General features: G+C 38.3%; 1 long non-coding RNA gene across 1 annotated transcript; it reads right to left on the bottom strand.

Moving 5' to 3' along the window:
• Nucleotides 1-302: 302 nt before the first annotated feature.
• On the bottom strand, nt 303-23,466 carry LOC136793709 (uncharacterized). Its single transcript, XR_010839326.1, has 3 exons — nt 23,382-23,466; nt 13,101-13,149; nt 303-357 (listed from the first exon to the last, which is right to left on the bottom strand). It is a non-coding gene; the product is annotated as an uncharacterized lncRNA (long non-coding RNA).
• Nucleotides 23,467-25,592: the final 2,126 nt, after the last annotated feature.

The following is a 25,592-nucleotide window of genomic DNA, read 5'->3' as shown; positions in this document are numbered from 1 at the left end:
ATCTTTTTTTTTTTTTTTTTTTTTTTTTTTTTTTTGCGGTATGCGGGCCTCTCACTGTTGTGGCCTCTCCTGTTGCGGAGCCCAGGCTCCGGACGCACAGGCCTAGCGGCCATGGCTCACGGGCTTAGTTGCTCCGCGGCATGTGGGATCTTCCCGGACCAGGGCACGAACCCGTGTCTCCTGCATCGGCAGGTGGATTCTCAACCACTGCGCCACCAGGGAAGCCCAACAGTAATCTTTTGATGCTCTGATTACCTGCATTCAAAATCCTTATGTATCCTGGCTCCTCCCTTACCTCTTTGAAGCAGTCCCTCCTGTTTGAGAGGCTGTCTTCTAGGCTGAAGTCCTCAGTTTTGTCTGCCAAATAAAACATAATTCTCAACTTTTAGACGTTGTACATTTTTTTTCAGTCCACAGTTTGACAAACAATGAAGGGGCCCAGAGCAGACTTCTCTCCTTCACCTGAACTCTGTAAGAAACTGGAGCCTTGGTACCGGCGGAGGCCTTTTGGGCCCATCCTCCTCCTCAGAAGTCCAGACGAATTTGGGTGAGTCTCTCCTGGTTCTCAGATCTCCTGATCATTGGTTGATTATCCTGAGGTTTTTAAAATTCTATTGGGGTATACTTGATTTAAAATGTTGTGTTAGTTTGAGGTGTACAGCAAAGTGATTCAGTTATACATATCCATGTATCTATTCTTTTTCAAGTTCTTTTTCCATTTAGGTTATTACAGAATACTGAGTAGAGTTCCCTGTGCTAAACAATAGATATTTGTTGGTCATCTATTTTAAATATAGTAGTGTGTATATGTCAATCCCAAACTTCCAATTTATCCCTCCCCTATACCCTTCCCCACTGGTAACCATAAGTTCATTCTCTAAGTCTGTGAGTCTGTTTCTGTTTTGTAAATAAATTCATCTGTATCATTTTTTTTTTTTTTTAGATTCCACATATAAGCTATATCACATATTTGTCATTCTCTGTCTGACTCACTTCACTTAGTATGATGATCTCCAGGTCCATGCACGTTGTTGCAAATGGAATTATTTCATTCTTTTTATGGCTGAGTAATATTCTGTGGTATGTATGTACCACATCTTCTTTGTCCATTCATCTGTCAATGGACATTTAGGTTGCTTCCATGTCTTGACGACTGTAAATAGTGCTACAGTGAACACTGGGGTGTATGTATCCTTTCCAACCATAGTTTTCTCTGGATATACAGCCAGGAGTGGGATTGCTGGATCATATGGTAGCTCTAATTTTATTTTTTTAAGGAACCTTCATACTGTTCTCCATAGTGGCTGTATCAATTTACATTCCCACCAACAGTGCAGGAAGGTTCCCTTTTCTCTACACCCTCTCCAGCATTTATTGTTTGTAGATTTTTGATGATGGCCATTCTGATTGGTGTGAGGTGATACCTCATTGTAGTTTTGATTTGCATTTCTCTAATGATTAGTGATGTTGAGCATCTTTTCATGTGCCTGTTGGCCATCTCTATGTCTTCTTTGGAGAAATGTCTATTTAGGTCTTCTGCCCATTTTTTTATTGGGTTGTTTCGTTTTTGTTTTTTACAAAGTTCTATTTATTTTCAATAATGAAATCAACACAACAAAGAGGAATTAATCCTCTAATTTTAAAATCTAACACGTTCTTAGCACAAAACTATCCTCAATAAATAAAAACACATTACTAGTGACCAAGTAAGACTTTTCTCAAGGCTCTCTAGAGTTTTGTGTGTGTTTTAAACAAAACTGGATGGTAGGTAAAGAAGCACATGCTAGAGACTTAACTGACACAGACTCGAAGAAAAGAATAGCCAACAAACAGGCTCCCCAAATATAAGTTGGCAAAAGGAATACGGGGTTTTCGAAGCAGCCCAGAAATCAGAGTTCACTATGGGATGCAAGGGTTTAGGACAGTCCATGTTCAAGGCCTTGTAATTAAATCTTTCCGCATTCCTAGATTCTTGATTTGGAATCTATCATAATCTAGAGGAGCTTCTGCCACAGGATAGGAGGCTCTTTATTTACGCTTTCTGAAAAGACCCGTCTAATTTTCCCCTTTGACTTTGTCACTAGCTCCTCTCACCGATACAGCAGGGATTCCATTCCAGAAAGTGATTATTACTTTGTAAAAAGCCTCTCTGTTTTTGATTTTCCTTTTACAAACACACTGATACTGCCAGGAATTGTTTTTTTGATATTGAGCTGCATGACCTGTTTATGTATTTTGGAGATTAATTCTTGTCATTCTCATCATTTGCAAACATTTTCTTACATTCCGTGGGTTGTCTTTCCATTTTGTTTATGGTTTCCTTTGCTGTACAAAACCTTTTGGGTTCAATTAGGTCCCATTTGTTTATATTTCCATTACTCTAGGAGATGAATCAAAAAAGACATTCTTGTGATTTATGTCAAAGAGTGTTCTGCCTATGTTTTCCGATAAGAGTTTTATAGTATCAGGACTTATATTTAGGTCTTTAATCCATTTTGAGTTTATTTTGTGTGTGTGTTGTTAGAGAATGTTCTAATTTCATTCTTTTACATGTAGCTGTCCAGTTTTCCCAGCACCACTTACTGAAGAGACTGTCTTTTCTCCATTGTTCACTCTTGCCTCCTTTGTGGTAGATAAATTGACCATAGGTGCCTGGGTTTATCTCTGGACTATGCTTTTTTTTTTTTTTTTTAAAAACATCTTTATTGGAGTATAATTGCTTTACAATGAGGTGTTAGTTTCTGCTTTTATAACAGAGTGAATCAGCTATACATATGCATATATCCCCATATCTCTTCCTTTTTGCATCTCCCTCCCTCCCACCCTCCCTATCCCATCCCTCTAGGTGGTCACAAAGAACCCTGGGCTGATCTCCTTCTGTTATGCAGCTGCTTCCCACTAGCTAATTATTTTACATTTAGTAGTGTATATATATCCATGCCACTCTCTCACTTTATCCCAGCTTACCCTTCCCCCTCCCCGTATCCTCAAGTCCATCCTCTAGTAGGTCTGTGTCTTTATTCCTGTCTTGCCCATAGGTTCTTCATGACCATTTTGTTTTTGTTTTTTAGATTCCATATATATGTGTTAGCATACGGTATTTGTTTTTCCCTTTCTGACTTACTTCACTCTGTATGACAGACTCTAGGTCCATTCACCTAACTACAAATAACTCAATTTAGTTTCTTATTAGGGCTAGTAATATTCCATTGTATATATGTGCCACATCTTCTTTATCCATTCATCTGTTGATGGACACTTAGGTTGCTTCCATTTCCTGGCTATTGTAAATAGAGCTGCAATGAACATTGTGGTACATGACTCTTATTGAATTATGGTTTTCTCAGGGTATATGCCCAGTAGTGAGATTGCTGGGTTTTAAGTTAGTTCTATTTTTAGTTTTTAAGGAAACTCCATACTGTTCTCCATAGTGGCTGTATCCATTAACATTCCCACCAGCAGTGCAAGAGGGTTCCTTTTTCTTGACACCCTCTCCAGCATTTATTGTTTGTACATTTTTTGATAATGGCTATTCTGATTAGGTTGAGATAATATCTCATTGTAGTTTTGATTTGCTTTTCTCTAATGATTAATGATTTTGAGCAGTCTTTCATGTGTTTATTGGCCATCTGTATATCTTCTTTGGAGAAATGTCTATTTATGTCTTCTGCCCATTTTTGGATTGGGTTGTTTGATTTCTTGATATTGAGCTGAATGACCTGCTTGTAAATTTTGGAGATTAATCCTTTGTCAGTTGCTTCATTTGCAAATATTTTCTCCCATTCTGAGCGTTGTCTTTTTGTCTTATTTCCTTTGCTTTGCAAAACCTTTTTTCATTCGGTCCCATTTGTTTATTCTTGTTTTTATTTCCATTTCTCTAGGAGGTGGGTCAAAAAGGATCTTGTTATGATTTATGTCATAGAGTGTTCTGCCTGTGTTTTCCTCTAAGAGTTTGATAGTGTCTGGCCTTACATTTAGGTCTTTAATCCACTTTGAGTTTATTTTTGTGTTAGGGAGTGTTCTAATTTCGTACTTTTACATGTACCAGTCCAGTTTTAAAGCACCACTTATTGAAGAGGCTTTCTTTTCTCCATTGTATATTTTTGCCTCCTTTATCAAAGATAAAGTGACCATATGTGCGTGGCTTTATCTCTGGGCTTTCTATCCTGTTCCATTGATCTACATTTCTGTTTTTGTGCCAGTACCATACTGTCTTGATTACTGTAGCTTTGTACTATAGTCTGAAGCCAGGTATCCTGATTCCTCCAGCTCTGTTTTTCTTTCTCAAGATTTATTCAGGGTCTTTTGTGTTTCCATACAAATTGTGAAATTGTTTTGTTCTAGTTCTGTGAAAAATGCCGTTGGTAGTTTGATAGAGATTGCACTGTATCTGTAGTTTGATTTGGGTAGTAGAGTCATTTTCACAATGTTGCTTCTTCCAGTCCAAGAACATGGTATATCTCTGCATCTGTTTGTATCATCTTTAATTTCTTTCATCAATCTCTTATAGTTTTCTGCATACAGGGCTTTTGTCTCCTTAGGTAGGTTTATTCCTAGATATTTTATTCTTTTTTTTGCAATTGTAAATTGAGTGTCTCCTTAATTTCTCTTTCAGATTTTTCATCATTAGTGTATAGGAATGCAAGGGATTTCTGTGCATAAATTTTGTATCCTGCTACTTTACCAAATTCATTGATTAGCTCTAGTAGTTTTCTGGTAGCAACTTTAGGATTCTCTATGTATAGTATCATGTCATCTGCAAAAAGTGACAGCGTTACTTCTTCTTTTCTGATTTCTTTTTCTTCTCTGATTGCTGTGGCTAAAACTTCCAAAACCATGCTGAGTAACAGTGGTGAGAGTGTGCAACCTTGTCTTGTTCCCTACCTTAGTGGAAATGGTTTCAGTTTTTTACCACTGAGGATGATGTTGCCTGTGGGTTTATCATATACGGCCTTTATTATGTTGAGGTAAGTTCCCTCTATGCCTACTGTCTGGAGGGTTTTTCTCATAAATGGGTGTTGAATTTTGTCAAAAGCTTTCTCTGCATCTATTGAGATGATCATATGATTTTTCTCTTTCAGTTTGTTAATATGGTGTATCACATTGATTGATTTACATATATTGAAGAATCCTTGCATTACTGATATAAACCACACTTGTTCATGGTGTATGATCTTTTTAATGTGCTGTTGGATTCTATTTGCTAGTATTTTGTTGAGGATTTTTGCATCTATGTTCATCAGTGATATTGGCCTGTAGTTTTATTGCTTTGTGACATCTTTGTCTGGTTTTGGTATCAGGATGATGGTGGCATCGTAGAACGAGTTTGGGAGTGTTCCTCCCTCTGCTATATTTTGGAAGAGTTTGAGAAGGATAGGTGTTAGCTCTTCAATAAATGTTTGATAGAATTTGCCTGTGAAGCCATCTGGCCTTGGGCTTTTGTTTGTTGGAAGATTTTAAATCACAGTTTCAATTACAATGTTTGTGATTGGTTTGTTCATATTTTCTATTTCTTCCTGGTTCAGTCTCGGAAGGTTCTGCATCTCTAAGAATTTGTCCATTTCTTCTAGGTTGTCCATTTTATTGGCATATAGTTGCTTGTCCTAATCTCTCATGATCCTTTGTATTTCTGCAGTGTCAGTTGTTACCTCTCCTTTTTCATTTCTAATTCTATTGATGTGAGTCTTTTCCCTTTTTTTCTTGATGAGTCTGGCTGGTTTATCAATTTTGTTTATCTTCTCAAAGAACCAGCTTTTAGTTTTATTGATCTTTGCTATCATTTCCTTCATTTCTTTTTCATTTATTTCTCATCTGATATTTATTCTTTCCTTCTGCTAACTGGGGTTTTTTTGTTCTTCTTTCTCTAATTGCTTTATGTGTAAGTTTAGGTTGTTTATTTGAGATGTTTCTTGTTTCTTAAGGTAGGATTGTATTGCTACAAACTTCCCCCTTAGAACTGCTTTTGCTGCATCTCACAGGTTTGAGGTTGTCGTGTTTTCATTGTCATTTGTTTCTAGGTATTTTTTTATTTCCTCTTTGATTTCTTCAGTGATCTCTTGGTTATTACGTAGTGTATTATTTAGCCTCCATGTGTTTGTATCTCTTACAGATTTTTTTCCTGTAATTTATATCCAGGCTCATAGTGTTCTTGTCAGAAAAGATATTTGATACAATTGCAATTTTCTGAAATTTACCAAGGCTTGATTTGTGACCCAAGATATGATCTATCATGGAGAATGTTCCATGAGCACTTGAGGAGAATGTGTATCCTGTTGTTTTTGGATGGAATGTCCTATAAATATCAATTAAGTCCATCTTGTTTAATGCATCACTTAAAGCTTGTGTTTCCTTATTTGTTTTCATTTTGGATGATCTGTCCATTGGTGAAAGTGGGGTGTTAAAATCCCCTCCTATGTTTGTGTTACTGTCGATTCCGCTTTTATGGCTGTTAGTATTTGCCTTATGTATTGAGGTGCTCCCATGTCGGGTGCATAAATATTTACCATTGTTATATCTTCTTCTTGAATTGATCCATTGATAATTATGTAGTGGCCTTCTTTGTCTCTTGTAATAGTCTTTGTTGTGAAGTCGATTTTATCTTATATGAGAATTGGTACTCCAGCTTTCTTCTGATTTCCATTTGCATGGAATATCGTTTTCCATCCCCTCACTTTCACTCTGTATGTGTTCCTAGGTCTTAAGTGGGTCTCTTGCAGACAGCATATATACGGGTCTTGTGTTTGTATCCATTCAGCCAGTCTATGTCTTTTGGTTGGAGCATTAAATCCATTTACATTTTAGGTAATTATCAATATGCATGTTCCTATTACCATTTTCTCAATTGTTTTCAGTTTGTTATTGTAGGTCTTTTCCTTCTCTTGCGTTTCCTGCCTAGAGAAGTCCCTTTACATTTGTTGTAAAGATGGTTTGGTGGTGCTGAATTCTCTTAGCTTTTGCTTGTCTGTAAAGGTTTTAATTTCTCTGTCAAAGTTCAATGAGATTCTTGCTGGGTAATCTTGGTTGTAGGTTTTTCACTTTCATCACTTTAAATATGTCCTTCCACTCCTTTCTGGCTTGGAGAGTTTCTGCTGAAAGATCAGCTGTTAACCTTATGCGGATTCCCTTGCATGTTATTTGTTGTTTTTCCCTTGCTGCTTTTAATATTTTTTCTTTGTATTTAATTTTTGATAGTTTGATTAATATGTGTCTTGGCATGTTTTTCCTTGGATTTATCCTGTATAGCACTCTCTGTGCTTCCTGGACTTGATTAACTATTTCCTTTCCATATTAGGAAAGTTTTCAACTATAATCACTTCAAATAGTTTCTCAATCTGTTTCTTTATCTCTTCTTCTTCTGGGACTCCTGTAATTCGAATGTTGGTGCATTTCAAGTTGTCCCAGTGATCTCTGAGACTTCCTCCATTCTTTTCATTCTTTTTCTTTATTCTGCTCTGTGGTAGTTATTTCCACTATTTTATCTTCCAGGTCACTCATCCGTTTTCTGCCTCAGTTATTCTGCTATTGATTCCTTCTAGAGAATTTTTAATTTAGTTTATTGTGTTGTTCATCATGGTTTGTTTGCTCTTTAGTTCTTCTAGGTCCTTGTTAAACATTTTTTGTATTTTCTCCATTCTATTTCCACGATTTTGGATCATCTTTACTATCATTATTCTGAATTCTTTTTCAGGTAGACTGCCTATTTCCTCTTCATTTGTTAGGTCTGGTGTTTTTTTACCTTGCTCCTTCATCTGCTGTGTGTTTCTGTGTCTTCTCATTTTGCTTAACTTACTGTGTTTGGGGTCTCCTTTTCACAGGCTGCAGGTTCATACTTCCCATTGTTTTTGGTGTCTGCCCCCAGTGGCTAAGGTTGGTTCAGTGGGTGTGTAGGCTTCCTATTGGAGGGGACTAGTGCCTGTGTTCTGGTGGTTGAGGCTGGATCTTGTGTTTCCGGTGGGCAGTCCACGTCTGTTGGTGTGTTTTGGGGTGTCTGTGAACTTATTATGATTTTACCCAGTCCCTCTGCTAATGGGTGGCGTTGTGTTCCTGTCTTGCTAGTTGTTTGTCATAGGTGTTCAGCACTGTAGCTTGCTGGTCATTGAGTGGAGCTGGGTCTTGGCATTTGTGGAGATCTCTGGGAGATTTTCACCATTTGCTATTACGTGGAGCCAGGAGGCCTCTGGTGGACCAGTGTCCTGACCTTGGCTCTCCCACCTCAGAGGGACAGCCCTGACACCTGGCTGGAGCACCAGGAGCCTGTCATCCACATGGCTCAGAATAAAAGGGAGAAAAAAAGAAAGAAAAAGATAAAATGAAATAAAGTTATTAAAATAAAAAATATTTATTAAAATTTTTTTTATGTAATAAAACAAAAAGAAAGAAAGAAGAGAGCAACCAAACTAGAAAACAAATCCACTAATGATAAAAAGTGCTAAAAAGCATACTTAAAAAAAAAAGAAATGGACAGACAACCCTAGGACAAATGGTAAAAGCAAAAGTATACAGGCAAAATCACAGAGAGAATCATACACTTACACACTCAGAAAAAATGATAAAGGGAAAAATATATATATATAATTGCTCCCAAAGTCCACCTCCTCAATTTGGGATGATACGTTGTCTATTCAGGTACTCCAGAGATGCAGGGTACATCAAGGTCATTGTGGAGATTTAATCCACTGCTCCTGAGGCTGCTGGGAGAGATTTCCCTTTCTCTTCTTTGTTCCCACAGCTCCTGGGTTTCAGCTTTGGATTTGGCTCCGCCTTTGCATGTAGGTCGCCTGAGGGCGTCTGTTCTTCACTCAGACAGGATGGGTTTAAAGAGCAACTGATTCAGGGGCTCTGGCTCACACAAGCCAGGGTCAGGGTAGGGCATGGGATGAGGGGCAAGTCTGCCATGGCAGAGGCCAGTGTTATGTTGCACCAGCCTGAGGGGTGCTGTGTATTCTCCCGGGGAAGTTGTCCCTGGATCACAGGACCCTGGCAGTGGTGGGCTGCACAGGCTCCCAGGAGGAGAGGTGTGGTTAGTGACCTGTGTTTTTACAGAGGCTTCTTGGTGTTTGCAGCAGCAGCCTTAGCATCTCAAGACCAAATCTGGGGTCCGTGCTGATAGCCGTGGCTCGTGCCTGTCTCTGGAGCTCCTTTAAGCAGCACTCTTAATCCCCTTTCCTCACGCACGACAAAACAAAGAGGCAAGAAAAAGTCTCTTGATTTTTCCCGGACTCCCTCCCAGCTAGCGCATTCGCCCCCTTCAGGCTGTGTTCATGCAGGTAACCCCAGTCCTCTTTCTGAGATCTGGCCTCTGAAACCTGAGTCTCAGCTCCCAGCCCTCACCCACCCCAGTGCGTGAGCAGACAAGCCTCTCGGGCTGGTGAGTGCTGGTCGGCACCGATCCTCTGTGCAGGAATCTCTCTGCTTTGCCCTCTGCACCTGTGTTGCTGCGCTCCCCTCCGTGGCTCTGAAGCTTCCCACCTCCACCATCTACAGTCTCTGCCCGCGAAGGGTCCTCCTAGTGTATGGAAACCTTTCCTCCTTCACAGCTGCCTCCCAGAGGTGCAGGTCCCATCCCTGTTCTTTTGTCTTTGTTTCTTCTTTTTTCTTTTGCCCTACCCAGGTACGTGGGGAGTTTCTTGCCTTTTGGGAGGTCTGAGGTCTTCTGCCAGTGTTCAGTAAGTGTTCTGTAGGGGTTGTTCCACATGTAGATGTATTTGTGGGGGGGAAGGTTATCGCCACGTCTTATTCTTCTGCCATCTTGAAGCTCCTCCCTGTACTTTTCTATCCTATTCCATTTTTCTATATTTCTGTTTTTGTGCCACTACCATACTGTTTTGATTACTGTAGATTTGTAGTATAGTCTAAAGTTAGGGACCCTGATTCCTCTAGCTCCGTTCTTCTTTCTCAAATTGCTTTGTCTATTCATTGTCTTTTGTGTCTGCATAAAAATTATAGAATTTTTGTTTTAGTTCTGCAAAAAATGCCATTGGTAATTTGATAGGGATTGCATTCAATCTGTAGATTGCTTTGGATAGTAGAGTCATTTTCACAATATTGATTTTTCCAATGTGAGAACATTGTATATCTTTCCATCTGTTTGTATCATCTTCAAGTTCTTTCTTCAGTGTGTTATACTTTTCAGAATGCAGGTGTTTTGTCCCCATAGGTAGGTTTATTCCTAGGTATTTTATTCTTTTTGATGAGATAGTAAATGAGATTATTTCTTTAACTCCTCTTTCTGGTGTTTCATTATTACTGTATAGGAAGATGACAGATTCTGTACATCAATTTTGCATCCTGCAACTTTACTGAATTCGTTGATGAGCTCTAGTAGTTTTCTGGTGGCATATTTAGCATTTTCTACATAAAGTATCATGTCATCTGCAAACAGTGACAGTTTTACTCTACTTTTCCATTTTGGATTCCTTTTATTTATTTATTTTTCTTCTCTGATTGCTGAGACTAGGACTTCCAAAATGACATGGAATCAAAGTGGGGAAAGTGGATATACTTGTCTTGTTCCTGATCTTAGAGGAAATGCATTAAGCTTTTCACCTTTGAGTATGATGTTAGCTGAAGGTTTGTCATATATGGCCTTTATTGTGTTGATGTATGTTCCCTCTATGCCCACTTTCTGGAGAGTTTTTATCATAAATGCGTGTTGAATTTTGTCAAAAGCTTTTTCTGCATCTATTGAGATACTCATATGGTTTTTATTCTTCAATTTGTTAATGTGATGTATCACACTGATGGATTTGCAGATATTGAAAAATTCTTGCATTCCTGGGATAAATCCCCGTTATTCATGGTGTATAATCTATTTAACATACTGTTGGATTTAACTTGCTAGTATTTTGCTTAGGATTTTTGCATCTATTTTCATCAGTGATATTGGCCTATAATTTTCTTTTTTTTGTGGAATCTTTGTCTGGTTTTGGTATCAGGGTGATGGTGGCCTCATAGAATGAGCTTAGGAGTGTTCCTTCCTTTGCAATTTTTTGTAATAGTTTCAGAAGGATATGTGTTAACTCTTCTCTAAATGTTTCACAGAATTTGCCTCTGAGGTCATCTGTTTCTGGACTTTTGTTTTTTGGGAGTTTTTAAATCACTGTTTCAATTTCAGTACTTGTGTTTGGTCTGTTATTATTTTCTATTTCTTCCTGGTTCTGTCTTGGGAGCTCATACTTTTCTAAGAACTTGTCCATTTCATTGCTTGTAGTTGTCTCTTATGATCCTTTGTATTTCTGTGATGTCCATTGTAACTTCTCCTTTTTCATTTCTAATTTTATTGATTTGAGCCCTCTCCCTTTCTTTCTTGATGAGTCTGGCTAAGGTTTATCAGTTTTGTTTATCTTTTCAAAGAACAAGCTTTTAGTTTCATTGATCTTTTCTATTGTTTTCTTTGTCTCTGTTTCATTTATTTCTGCTATGAACTTTATGATTTCTTTCCTTCTACTAACTGGGTTTTGTTTATTCTTCTTTCTCTAGTTGTGTTAGGTGTAAGGTCAGACTGAGTATTTTTTTCCTTAGTATTTTTTTTCCTTGTATTTCTATAAACTTCACTCTTAAGACTGCTTTTGCTGTGTCCCATATGTTTTGGATCACCATGTTTTCATTTTAATTTGTCTCTAGGTATTTTTAAATTTCCTCTTTGATTTATTCAGTGATCCATTGATTGTTTAGTATAATATTGTTTATCCTCCACGTTTTTGATTTTGTTTTTTACATTTTTTTTCTTGTAGTTGATTTCTAATCTTATCAAGCATCTTTTCTCACCACAATGCTATATGATTTCAATTTTCTTAAATTTACCAAGGCTCACTTTGTGGTCCAGCATGTGATCAATCCTGGAGCATGTACCATGTGCACTTGAGAAGAATGTGTATTCTGTTGCTTTTGAATGGAATGCTCAATAAATATCAAGTACATCCAGTCTAATATGTCTTTTAAGACCTGTGTTTCCTTATTGATTTTTTTGTCTGGAAAGTCTGTCCATTGATGAAAGTGGGTGTTAAAGTCCGCCACTAATATTGTGTTACTGTTAATTTCTCCTTATACGGCTGTTAGTTTTTGACTTAAATATTGAGGTACTCCTATGTTGGGTTCATATATATTTACAGTTGTTACATCTTCTTGGATTGATCTCTTGATCATAATGTAGTGTCCTTCCTTGTCTCTTGTAACAGTCTTTAAAGTTTATTTTGTCTGATATGAGTACTGCTACTCCAGCTTTCTTTTGATTTCCATTTGCATGGAATACCTTTTTCCATCTCTTCACTTTCAGTCTGTATGTGTCTCTAGATCTGAAGTGAGTCTTTTGTAGACAGTATATATATGGGTCTTGTTTTTGTATTCATTCATCCAGTCCATATCTTTTGGTTGGAGTACTTAAACCATTTATGTTTAAGCTAATAATTGATAGGTACGTTCTTATTGCCATTTTGTTAATTGCTCTGGATTTGTTTTTGTACGTCTTTTTAATTCTCCCCTTTCTTCTTTTGTTCTCTTAACCTGTGATTTAATGATTAATGTTGTATTTGGATTCCTTTTGCGTGTGTGTGTATCTATTGTAGATTTTTGATTTGTGGTGACCATGAGGTTTTGATATAACAGTCTGTATATAAACAAGATTGTTTTAAGTTGCTTGTCTTTTCATTTCAAATGCATTTCCAATATCCTGCATTTTTCTCTCTAAAATGACCCTCATTTCTACCAAATATAGCCAAATTAAGACTAATCTGTTTGCAAAGTACATCTGGTTTTAATAAACTTGGCATGATGATGTATATAAGTGTAACTGATCATAGGCTCTTTTAAAATTTGCTTCACTGGGACTTTTATAAGCAATCTCAGATCGAAATTTTAAAGGCCTCTCAAGGCCAGGAAAGCCATGCCAAAGGCTTGTCACAGATTTCATCTTACAGATTTAGGTGAATTCCTCCCTTTTTCAAGGTCCCCAGAATACCTTGAGATTCCTGCATCTGTTAGGAGGTGACCTTCCTAATTTAGCTGGTAAAGCTGTTAGGAACCTAAGAGTTTCCAATCTCTGGAGGGATCAGGTAGAGAGAAAAGATAAATGTTTCAGTTCTGCTTACAAAGGTGTAACTTACCAAATTGCTGTGCATCATAATTAGCTTGAGGGGAAGAGATTTCTTAAATCTGGAAAACACAGATTAAAAGCCAGTAATGTTTCAGAGAGAAACCATAAAAATTATACCCATATTCACCAGTTCACTCAGTCCTGTGTCACTAATCCTTTTTTTAAACAATTTTATGAAGCCATTAGGCTTCCCATAAGACTTCTTTTTTACCCAGTTCAGCAGTATGATCTGAAATTAATCAGAAACCTGTACTTGGAAAAAAGTCCTTTCCATGAATCTTCTTGAAGAGGAAGCACTTTTGCAAAGGCATCAGAGTAAAACTATAACTGACCATGACTGGCAAAAAACTTAAGAAGGCATGATAAGCAAAACCTGATTAAAACTTGATCATAATGCAACTGACAAAGAAGTTTGGTTATTGCTGTGACATTCAATATTAAAAGATAATAACTAGAATTATGACTGATAACATTTTACCAGGACATACTAGATTTGAGGGAATTCCATATAATTACTAGAATGCCAATATTAACAACATTTACCCATACAACATAATCTAAGATTTACTACTCGTTTGACAATACTTCCCATGGAATTTAACTCACCAAATGAACCTAATTAGTTTAATATCTCTCCTTGGGATGTTTCAGGGGTCCTTTGAAGCATCCCAAAGTTAGCTAGGGGTCAAAGGAACTTCATTACAATGTGATTTGGGAAGTTTGTCAAAAAAATATAAAGGTTTAAAAGACTTGGTCAAATATAGATCACTGTGAAACAATACTTATTCACTTAAACAAAGTGACAAAAGGTTTTAGAGGCAATTATGGAAAGTTATAGCAGATTACTGATTAAAGATAAAGAAACTGTACAGTCACTTATTAAAAGCAAATTAACAATATAAGAAGGCTTTGTCCTCTTAACAAAGAGACAAACACAATTCAAGTTTGCATCAGCTACCTTAAAAATTTATTTACTCCAGGAGAGCGGCCACAATGACAAAGTAGAAAGACCCTGAGGACATCTCCTCTCACAAGCACACCAAGATCACAAGTATCTGCAGAACAATCATCAGGGAAAAAGACCTACTGGAAAAGATCTTGTACTACTAAAAACACAAAGAAGGAATGACAACAAGATGGGGGAGGGGGAGAATTGTGATATAATCAAATCCCATACTCCCCAGATGGGCAAGCAACAAACTAGAGAATATATTGCAGAAGTTCTCCCACAGGAGTGAGAGTTCTGAGCCCCATATCAGTCTCTCCAGCCCCAGTATTTGGCACTGGGAACATGAGCCCCCAGAGCATTTGGCTTTGAAGGCCAGTGGGGCTTAACAGCAGGAGTCCCAAAGGACTGGGAGAAATAGAGACTTCATTAATAAAGGGTGCACACAAAATCTCACATGTCCTGGGACCCAAGGCAAAAGCAGTAATTTGACAGGAGTCTGGGCCAGACCTAATTGCTGGTCTTCAAGAGTCTCCTGAAGAGGTGGAGACCTCTTCTCTCCTGAAGAGGTGGGGGACAGCTGCAGCTCAACCTGGGGACAGATATATTGGAGAACATTCAGTCACATGAACACTGCTGCTGCTGGCAGCTGACAGACATATTGGCTCAATAGAACCAAGACCTGGCACCACCCAACAGCCTGCAGGCACCAGTGCTCGGATGCCTCAGGCCAAACAATTAAGTGGGTGGGGACACAGCACCACCCATCAGCAGACAGGCTGCCTAAAGACTAAAGAGTGCACAGCTTCCTCTGAACATGCCCTTAGACATGGCTCAGCCCCCTAGAGAGCCAAGACCCAACTCTAAGCACCAGTGGACAGGCACCAGCCCCTCCTTCCAGGAAGCCTGAACAAACCTCTACACCAGCCTCAACCACCAGGCGGTAGATGCCAGAAGCAAGAAGACTATGATCCAGGAATGCAGCCCAGACCCTAACCTAGGAAAAGCTGGGCCCTGGCCCTGCCCACTAGCAGGCCAAAGCAATCTTCAGGACACCCCAGACCCCATACCCAGCAATGTCGGTGAACAATCCCCCTGCCCCAACAACAATGTGAAATGTGTTCTGGGATCCCTGGGCCCTACAGCCAGACTCCAGGAACCAGCTCTGCCTTCCAGTAGTCTGGCACTAACCCCAGGATCTGGCTTCACCTGCCAGTTGGTGGGCAACAGCCCCAGTATTTTGGGACCCTGACTGCACGCACAGTGAGCCAGCACTAGCCCTGAGGCCCCCTAGGGTTTCACGAACAGCCACACCATAACCAGGCTCCGCTAAACAGCATCATCCACAGAAGACAGGAAATGGCAACCAACCAGACTAGAGGCCAAACAAGTCTAGCAGACTGCCCTCATAGTCATCCTACCATCACAGAAAGACCCACGCAGCCCTCATAGGAGGAACCACTAGTGCATTTAGCATGGGTGACAAAAGGGTAGTGCATGGCAGGGACACATAAGATACCTCCTAGAGTCGGCCACTTCTCCAAGGTCAAGAAATGTAACTAACCTAACATACATAAAAATACTAAAAGCAAATTAGACAAAATGAGGCAGCAGAGGAATATATTCCAGACAAAGGCACAAGGTAAAACCCCAGAAGAAGAACTAAGTGAAGTGGAGATAGATAGGTAATCTACCCAAGAAAGAGTTCAGAGTAATGATTGTAAAGATGATCAAAGAACTCAGGAGAAGAATGGATGCACAGAATGAAAAGTTAGAAGTTTTTAACAAAGAGTTAGAAAATATAAAGAACAACCAAACATGGATGAAGAATACAATAACTGAAATGAAAAATACATTAGAGGAAATCAATAGTAGACTAAATGATTGAGAATAATGGAACAGTAAGCTGGAAGACAGAGTAGTGGAAATCATGGCTGATGAACAGAAAAAAAAAAGAAAACAAACAGGACAGTTTAAGAGACCTCTGGGGCTTCCCTGGTGGCACAGTGGTTGAGAGTCCATCGGCCGATGCAGGGGACATGGGTTCGTGCCCCGGTCTGGGAGGATCTCACATGCCATGGAGCAGCTGGGCCAGTGAGTCATGGCCACTGAGCCTGCGTGTCCAGAGCCTGTGCTCTGCAATGGGAGAGGCCACAGCAGTGAGAGGCCCACGTGCCACAAAAAAAAAAGAGAGACCTCTGGTAAAAGGTCAAGCACACTAATATTCAAATTGTAGGGGTTCGAGAAGGAAAAGAGAAAGAGAAAGGACCTGAGAAAATACCTGAAGAGATAACCACTGAAAACTCCCTTAACCTGAGAGAGGAAACAGTCACCCAAGTCTAGGAAGTACGTAGAGTCCAATACAGGATTAAACCAAATAGGAAGACATCAAGACACATTGTAAACTAAATAAGAAAAAACAAAGATAGAGAATACTAAAAGCAGTAAGGGAAAAACAACAAATAACATACAAGAGGATTCCCATAATGAGATCAGCTGATTTTAGAGCAGAAATTCTGCAGGCCAGAAGGGAGTGACATGATATGTTTAAAGTGTTGAAAGGGAAAAACCTACAACCAAGAATACTCTACCTGGCAAATCTCTAGATTTGATGGAGAGAGCAAATGCTTTACAGAAAAGCAAAAGCTAAAAGAGTTCATCACCACTAAACCAGCTTTACAATAAATGTTAAAGGAACTTCTCTAGGTGGAAAAGAAAAGGCCACAAGTAGAAACAAGAAAATTATGGAATGAAAAACTCACCTGAAACGGCAAACATACAGTAAAGGTAGGGAATCATCCACATACAAAGCTAGTAGGGAGGTTAAAAGACAAAATTAGTAAAAACAACTATACCCACCATAAGCAGTTAAGGGATACAAAAATTTAGATGTAAAATATGATATCAAAAATAGTAATTGTGACAGGAGAGTACAAATTCACAGTATTCCAAATGCATTTGGAATTAAGAGATCAGCAGCTTAGAACAATCATACACACACACACACACATACATACAAAAACCTCATGGAAACTGCACACCAAAAATCTAACCAAAAATCTCTAACAGATACACAAATAAAAAAGAAAAAGGAATCCAAACATTACACTATAGATAGTCATCAAATCACAAGAGAGTGAACAAAAGAAGGGGAAAAAACCTATAAAAACAAATCCAATACAGTTAACAAAATAGTAATAAGGATATACATAGAGCTAATTACCTTAAATGTTAAGGGACTAAATGCTCCAACCAAAAAACACAAACTAACTGAATGGATACAAAAACAAGAGCCATATATATGCTGCCTACAAGAGACTCACTTCAGATCTAGGCAAATATACAGATTTAAAGTAAGGGAGAGGAAAAAGGTATTCTATGCAAACAGAAATTAAGAGAAAGCTGGAGGAGTAATACACATATCAGACAAAATAAACTTTAAAATAAAAACTGTTACAAGAGACAAAGAAGGACACTACATAATGATCAAAGGGTCAATCCAAGAAGCTTTAACAAGTGTAAATATATATGCACCCAACATAGGAGCACCTCAATATATAAGGCAAATATTAACAGCCATAAAAAGAGAAATCAACAGTAACGCAGTAATAATAGGGGACTTTAACACCCCACTTACATAATAGTCAGATCATCCAGACAGAAAATCAGTAAGGAAACACAGGTCTTGAATAACATAGTAGACCAAATGGACTTAATTGATATTTATAGAGCATTCCACCTGAAAGTAGCTGACACATTGTTTTCAAGTGCACGTGGAACATTCTCCAGGATAGATCAAATGACTGGCCATAACACAAGCCTCAGTAGATTTAAGAAAATTGAAATAATATCAAGCATCTTTTGCAGCCACAATGCTATGAAACTAGAAATCAACTACAAAAAGCCCAAAACTGCAAAAAGCACAAACACATAGAGATGAGAAAATGTGCTACTAAACAACCAATGGATTTCCTCTCTGAGGAAAATCAAAGAGAAAATAAAAAATACCAAGAGACAAATGAAAATGGAAACATGATGATTCAAAACATATGGGATGCAGCAAAAGCAGGTCTAAGAGGGAAGATTACAGCTAGAAAAGCTTAACTCAGGAATCAAGCCAAATCTCAAACAACCCAAGCTTATGCCTAAAGCAACTAAGAAGAATAAACAAAGCCCAAAGTTATTTGAAGGAAAGAAACCAAAGTTCAGAGCAGAAACAAATGAAATATAGATGAAAAAAAAGCAATAGAAAAGATCAGTGAAACTAAAAGCTGGATCTTTGAAAAAATAAAATTCATAAAACCTTTAGCCAGACTCATCAAGAAGAAAAAGGGAGAGGGCTCAAATCAATGACATTAGAAATGAAAAAGGAGAAGTTACAATGGACATCACAGATATACAAAGGATAAGAGACTACTATGAGCAAATATATGCCAATAAAATGGACAACCTAGAAGAAATGGACAAATTCTGAGAAAGGTACAATCTCCCAAGACAGAACCAGGAAGAAATAGAAAATATGAACAGACCAATCACAAGTACTGAAATTGAAACTGTGATTTTAAAATTTGCAACAAACAAAAGTCCAGGACCAGATGGCTTCACAGGCAAATTCTACCAAACATTTAGAGAAGAGTTAACACCTATACTTCTGAAACTATTCCAAAACAATTGTAAAGGAAGGAACACTCCCAAACTCATTCTATGAGGCCACCATCATCCTGAGACTGAAACCAGACAGAGATCCTCAAAAAATGAAAATTACAGGCTAATATCACTGATGAAGATTGATGCAAAACTCAACAAAATACTAGCAAACTGAATTCAACAATACTTTAAAAGGGTCATACACTGTGGTCAATTGTGATTTATCCCAGGGATGCAAGGATTTTTCAATACCCACAAATCAATCAGTGTGGCACACCATATTGACAAATTGAAGAATAAAAACCATATGATCATTTCTGCATTTCTAATAGATGCAGAAAAATCTTTTGTCAAAATTCAACACCCATTTATGCTGATAAAAACTCACCAGAAAGTGGGCATAGAGGGAACACACCTCAACATATTAAAGGTGATATATGACAAAAACACTACTAATATCATACTCAGCAGGGAAAAGTTGAAAGCATTTTCTCTAAGACCAGGAACAAGACAAGGATGTCCACTCTTGCCACTTTGATTCAACGTGGTTTTGGAAGTCTTAGTCACAGCAATCAGTGAAGAAAAGGAAATAAAAGGAATCCAATTGGAAAAGAAGAAGTAAAACTGTCATTGTTTGCAGATGACGTGATACTATACATAGAAAATCCTAAAGATGCCACCAGAAAACTACTAGAGCTCATCAATGAATTCAGTAAAGTTGCAGGATACAATATTGATGTACAGAGATCTGTTGCATTTCTATACACTAACAATGAACTATCAGAAAGAGAAATTTAGGGAAAAATCCCATTTACCACTGTATCAAAAAGAATAAAATACCTAGGAATAAATCTACCTAAGAAGGCAAAAAACCTGTACTACCAACACTATAAAACACTTAAAGAAATTGAAGATGACACAAATGTATGGAAAGATATATGGCGTTTTGGGATTAGAAGAATCATATTGTTAAAATGACCATACTACCCAAGGCAATCTACAGATTCAATGCAATTCCTATCAAACTAACCAATGGCATTTTTCACAGAACTGGATCAAAAATTTTTAAATTTGTATGGAAACACTAAAGACCCCAGATAGCCAAATTGATCTTGAGAAAGAAAAACAGAGCTGGAAGACTCAGGCTCCCTGACTTCAGACTATACTAAAAAGCCACAGGAAGCAAAACAGTATAGTACTGGCACAAAAGCAGACACATAGGTTAATGGCCAGGATAGAAAACCCAGAATAAACCCACACATTTATAGGCCATTAATCTACAACAAAGGAGGGAAGAATATACAATGGAGAAAAGACAGTGTCTTCAATACGCGGTGCTGGGGAAACAGGACAGAAAGAAATTATATCATTCTCTAACACCATAAACAAAAGTACACTCCAAATGGATTTAAAAAGTAAATATAAGACCAGATACTATAAAACTCCTTGAGGAAAATATAAGCAGAATACTCTTTGACATAAATCACAGCAATATCTTTTTGGATCCATCTCCTAGAGTAATGGAAATAAAAATAAACAACTCGGACCTAGTCAAACTTAAAGATTTTGTACTGCAAAGGAAACAATGAACAAAACATAAAGAAAACCAATTGACACAGAGAAAATATTTGCAAATGATGCAACCAACAATGGCTTAATTTCCAAAATACACAAATACCCCATACAGGTCATTTAAAAACAAACAAACAAACAAAAACAGTGGGCAGAATAGACATTTCTCCAAAGAGTATATGCAGATGGCAACATGCACATGAAAAGGTGCTCAATATTGCTAATTAGTAGAGAAATGCCAATCAGAACTACAATTAAGTATCACCTCACACTGCTCAGTATGGCCATCATCAAAAAGTCGAAAAATAATAAATGCTAGAGAGGGTGTGGAGAAAAGGGGACCCTCCTTTAAAAACCTCTAAAAATAGTGTTCCCATGTGACCTAGTAATCCCACTTCTGGGTGTATATCCAGAAGACAAAAACCTAATTTGAAAAGATACATGCACCTCAATGTTCATAGTAGCATTATTTACAACAGCCAAACATGGAAGCAACCTAAGAGTCTATTAACAGGTGAATTAATAAAGAAGCTGTGGTGTGTATGTATGTATGTGCATATGTGTGTGTGCATGTACATAACTCAGCCATAATAATGGAATAATGCCATTTGTAGCAACATGGTTGTACCTAGTGATGATTATAGCAAAGTGAAGTAAGTCAGACAGTAAAAGAGAAATATCACATGTATCACTTACATGTGGAATCTAAAAAAATGATACAAATGAACTCATTAACAAAACAGATGCAAAGACATAGAAAACAAACTTATGGTTACCAAAGGGGAAAGTGGGTGTGAGGTGTTCATTAGGAATTTTGGATTAACAGATATACCCTACTATATAGAAAATAGATAAACAGCAAGGACCTACTGTATAGCACAGGAAACTATATATATATATTCAGTGTCTTCTAATAACTGATCATGGGAAAGAATCTGAAAAAGAATATATATGTAAATGTATAAATATGTTTATATAAGTATATGTGTGTATATATGTATATAAAGTCATTTACTCAATTAAACTTATTCTAAACATTGATATCCACAAACTCTTTTCTCAAGTTCCTTTTCCACAAACCTTCCATCCCTTTCTGTATCTGTATAAGTTTGTCTCTCATTTTTTCTCATCCATAAACAATGAGCTCTAAGCCAAAATTATTTTCTTTTAAGAAAATGCAATTCCATTCCTCATACCTTCTTTTACTGAAAATACACATCCTGCCTTCCTATTATACACTGAAATCTTTCCTTCATTATTTCTAGTAGCTTTATTTACACATTTAAATTAGAATCCTCAACTCTTAAAAATATTTATTTCTAGTGAAAATTAAGAAGCAATTATGAACTTTTACATTAGCATTCTGTAGATTGGCAAACATAAATACCAATAATAATTTCTAAAAACATGTGCTTTCTTATAGAAAATATCTCACTGTCACAACAAAGGTATTTATCAATACTCTTAAATATCTTTTGCTTCTCTGTAAAAGGAAGCCTATATTCAGTAATTAATATTTTACTATCTTGTTTTATTTGGGAATGACCCAGTTGTTCAATAAACTTCCATCATTTAACTTAATTTAGTGCAACTCTAAAATTTCAAGTAACCAAATATCTGGAGAGATTACTTTTTAAGTAGACTTTCCTAAAACAATTATTCCTAAAGAGTTCACCAAAAGCTATTATCTCATTTGTATTTAATTTAATTATAAAATATTTCATCATACTGTTATTTTTCTTACTGACCAATTTGCAACAGATATAAGATCTTATTTGATCTCTTTTGTAAAGTTATTATACTTAATGTTGATGACTCTAAAGACATCTTATATTAATTAAATCAACAAACTTTAAATTTAATACCAGATATTGATTTAATACTCAATATTTCCCAGTTCCTGTGAATCTGAAATTCATCCTGGCCAATTACCTTTTATGTTTCTGAGAAATTTATATAAGCATTTAATTTCCTTTAATCCAATCAAGTAGAGGCCATTTATATATTAATTTTGGTAATACTATTCAAAGGTAAAGATACATATATAAAAAATGCACAGACATATAGACAGATACTACCAGAGATCTCATAGCTTCATTTTAAATCATAGTCAATAATCGGGTGTTACAATATAAAACTCACTAGTTTATAAATAAGAGTTGGAATAAGTTGAATTTAAAAAGTTGTCTTTCCACTTTTTTCCCCTCAGTCTCAGGAATTAGAGATGGTCTAGATAAAATGTTCCTGAGAACCCTGGTCTAGAGGCACAGGGAGAGAAAAGCAAGTTCTCCTAGAAGGACATGTTCCTTCAGGGTCACGATTCTAAAAATATGTTTGTTTGTTTGTTTTCCAAACCAGCTTTCATTAACTGCATATGTAATGAAAGAGCCCATTTTGGCCATAGGGCAAAAATTTCCTTTAATTCCCAAATAGGTAAGTACTTCTAAGTTTTGTATGTACATGAACCTGGCTGCAGTGTTAATTGGAGGCTGGTTTTCTGAGGCCCCTCATTTCTCTGTTTGGAAGGCTCTATTTTCCATTTTAAAGTTGAAGTAGTCAGGGATAAAATTTACTAATGAAATTATGTGTTGGGCCAGTGTGCTGTTGTGAGCTTAACTCCTCTAGACATCCCCCTAGAGCCATTTCAGCTTTCTTACATGGCTTAGTGTTCCCTTTGGTGGTCAAAGACCACTGTGGGTGTTTGGATCACTGAATGACCCATTCTTATATGTGACCCCAGATGAGCAAGTCTTCTCATTCATGAGCGGGTTGCCCTATGGGACCACTGCACAGCATGGGGACTCCACCGCCACCGCTCCTGCACATCTCTCAGTTGGCTGAGAAAGCTGTAACTGACCAGGAGGAGTCTTGTCCCTTTACTTTGTAGCAAACTTCTCCTGTAATAACTTCACTTTTATCCCAACAAGTTCTATTAAGGAAGCCAAATTAAGGAAAAGTGTCAGACTAGCCTCTGACCTAACCACTCAGCACAGACCACTTAGTCTCTTTCAAGTGAACAAACCCCAGTATCTCTCCACTGGAGGGCCAAGTACTTGTTATAGACCTCCAGATAAAACTCAGGATCGTCAACCAATGTGAGAGATCCAAGAACCAGGAGAGACTCACCCAAATCTGTCTGAACTCTCTGAGGAGTTAGATGGGCTCAAGAGACCTCTGCTGGTACCAAGGCTCCAGTTCTTGTAGAGTTAAGACGAAGGAGAGAAGTCAGCTCTGGGTCCCTTTTGTTGGTTGCCAGAAGTGTCGACTGAAAAAAAAAGAAGCGCAATATGTGAGAGTTGTGAGAGAAGTTTTATTTCAGGCAAAATCAGGACTATAGCCCAGGAGCAGTTCCTCAGAGCTACCTGAGATGCTATCTCCTGGGTTATGGGCCTCATTTTGCCTGAAATAAAACTTAATTCACAACTCTCACATGGTGATTTTTTTCTTTCTAGTCGACATAATGGAAACTAAAAGATATATAACTGAGATGAAAGTTTATAAAAATTGGTATATTTAAATGAGCTTTATATAAGATGGTTACAAAGAGCTTAACTATATTGTGGGATAGACAGGTTTCTCTGGGGAACGTCTCCCCTGCTTGGTATTATAAGACAGAGCATAGGAATCTACCCCTCAGGAAATATTAAATAAACATTCTAAAGGAAACCAATATGGTTACCTGAGCCTGTACAATATAAAGTAAAACTGGGAACTAATATTCAGGGGCTAATAAAAATAGTAACAGAGCTTTTGCTCTGGGTCTAATCTGTGCATTCAGAGGTCCTTTGTTGACTGCTTATGCAAGCTTTTGAAGGCATGATAAATTAAGCCCTGCAATTCTGGAACACAGAACTCATAAATTTCAGTTTAGCTAGAAATCTTCTCACTGATACAGAAAAGCAAATTAAAGAAAATATAGTTGGGCAAATCATTTCTTAATGTCATTTAGGTGACAGACCATTTCTTTGGGGAACTGAAAGCAACTGTCTTTGTCTTGCAAGTCTCTTCAAATCAGAAATGTAAATTCAGCTCACAAGGAACTGAGACTGAGCCTAATCAGCTCAATCAGGTAGAACCTGAAAAGTTTAAAAGAATTTAAAAGTGGCCTTTTAAAATTCAAACCACTGGAAAGGCTCCCTCAGCCAAACTCTAATTCATAGCTTCTTTAAGGATTTATCAAGAACAAATGCAAGTCTTAAACGTCTTTTCTACAAATAATGAAGCCTTAGGGGGACCTTCAAGATGGCAGAGGAGTAAGACGTGGAGATCACCTTCCTCCCCACAAATACATCAAAAATAGGGGCCTCCCTGGTGGCGCAGTGGTTGAGAGTCCGCCTGCCAATGCAGGGGACGAGGGTTCGTGCCCCGGTCTGGGAAGATCCCACATGCCGCGGAGTGGCTGGGCCCGTGAGCCACGGCCACTAAGCCTGCACGTCCGGAGCCTGTGCTCCGCAACGGGAGAGGCCACAACAGTGAGAGGCCCACGTACCACAACAAAAAAAAAAAAACAAAAAACAACCAGATACCTATGGAACCACTTCTACAGAACACCTAGTGAATGCTGGCAGGAGACCTCAGACTTCCCAAAAGGCAAAAAAATCAACACATACCTGGGTAGGGCAAAAGAAGAAACAAAAAACAGACAAAAGGCTAGGGATGAGACCTGCACCTCTGGGAGGGAGCTGTGAAGGAGGAAAAGTTTCCACACGCTAGGAGGCCCCTTCACTGGTGGAGATGAAGGTTGGCAGGGGGGAAGCTTCAGGGCCGCAGAGGAGAGCACAGCCACAGGGGTGCGGAGGGCAAAGCGGAGAGATTCCAGCACAGAGGATTGGTGCCGACCAGCACTCACCAGCCTGAGAGGCTTGTCTGCTCACCTGCTGGGGCAGGTGGGGCTGGGAGGTGAGGCTTGGGCTTCAGAGGTCAGATCCCAAGGAGAGGACTGGGGTTGGCGGCATGAACACAGCCTAAAGGGGGTTAGTGCGCCACAGCTATCTGGGAGGGAGTCGGGGGAAAAACTCTGGACCTGCCTAAAAGGCAAGAGACCATTGTTACAGGGTGTGTGAGGAGAGGGGGTTCCTTCCCTGTGTGCCCACAGAAGACAGAGCACCACCTAAACGAGCTCCAGAGATGGGCGTGAGCCATGGCTATCAGTGCAGACCAGAGAGACAGGCGTGAAATGCTAAGGCTGCTGCTGCAGTGCCAAGAAACCTGTGTGCAAGTACAGGTTACTATCCACACCTCCGTGGGAGCCTGTGCAGCCTGCCACTGCCAGGGTCCCGTGATACAGGGACAACTTCCCCAGGAGAATACTGAGCGTACCTCAGGCTGTTGCAACAT

Source organism: Kogia breviceps, chromosome 1, assembly GCF_026419965.1.
Source record: "Kogia breviceps isolate mKogBre1 chromosome 1, mKogBre1 haplotype 1, whole genome shotgun sequence".
NCBI classification, from domain to species: domain Eukaryota; kingdom Metazoa; phylum Chordata; class Mammalia; order Artiodactyla; family Physeteridae; genus Kogia; species Kogia breviceps.
The sequence above is the reverse complement of the archived record's forward strand: the minus strand, read 5'-3'. Positions and strand labels throughout refer to the sequence as shown.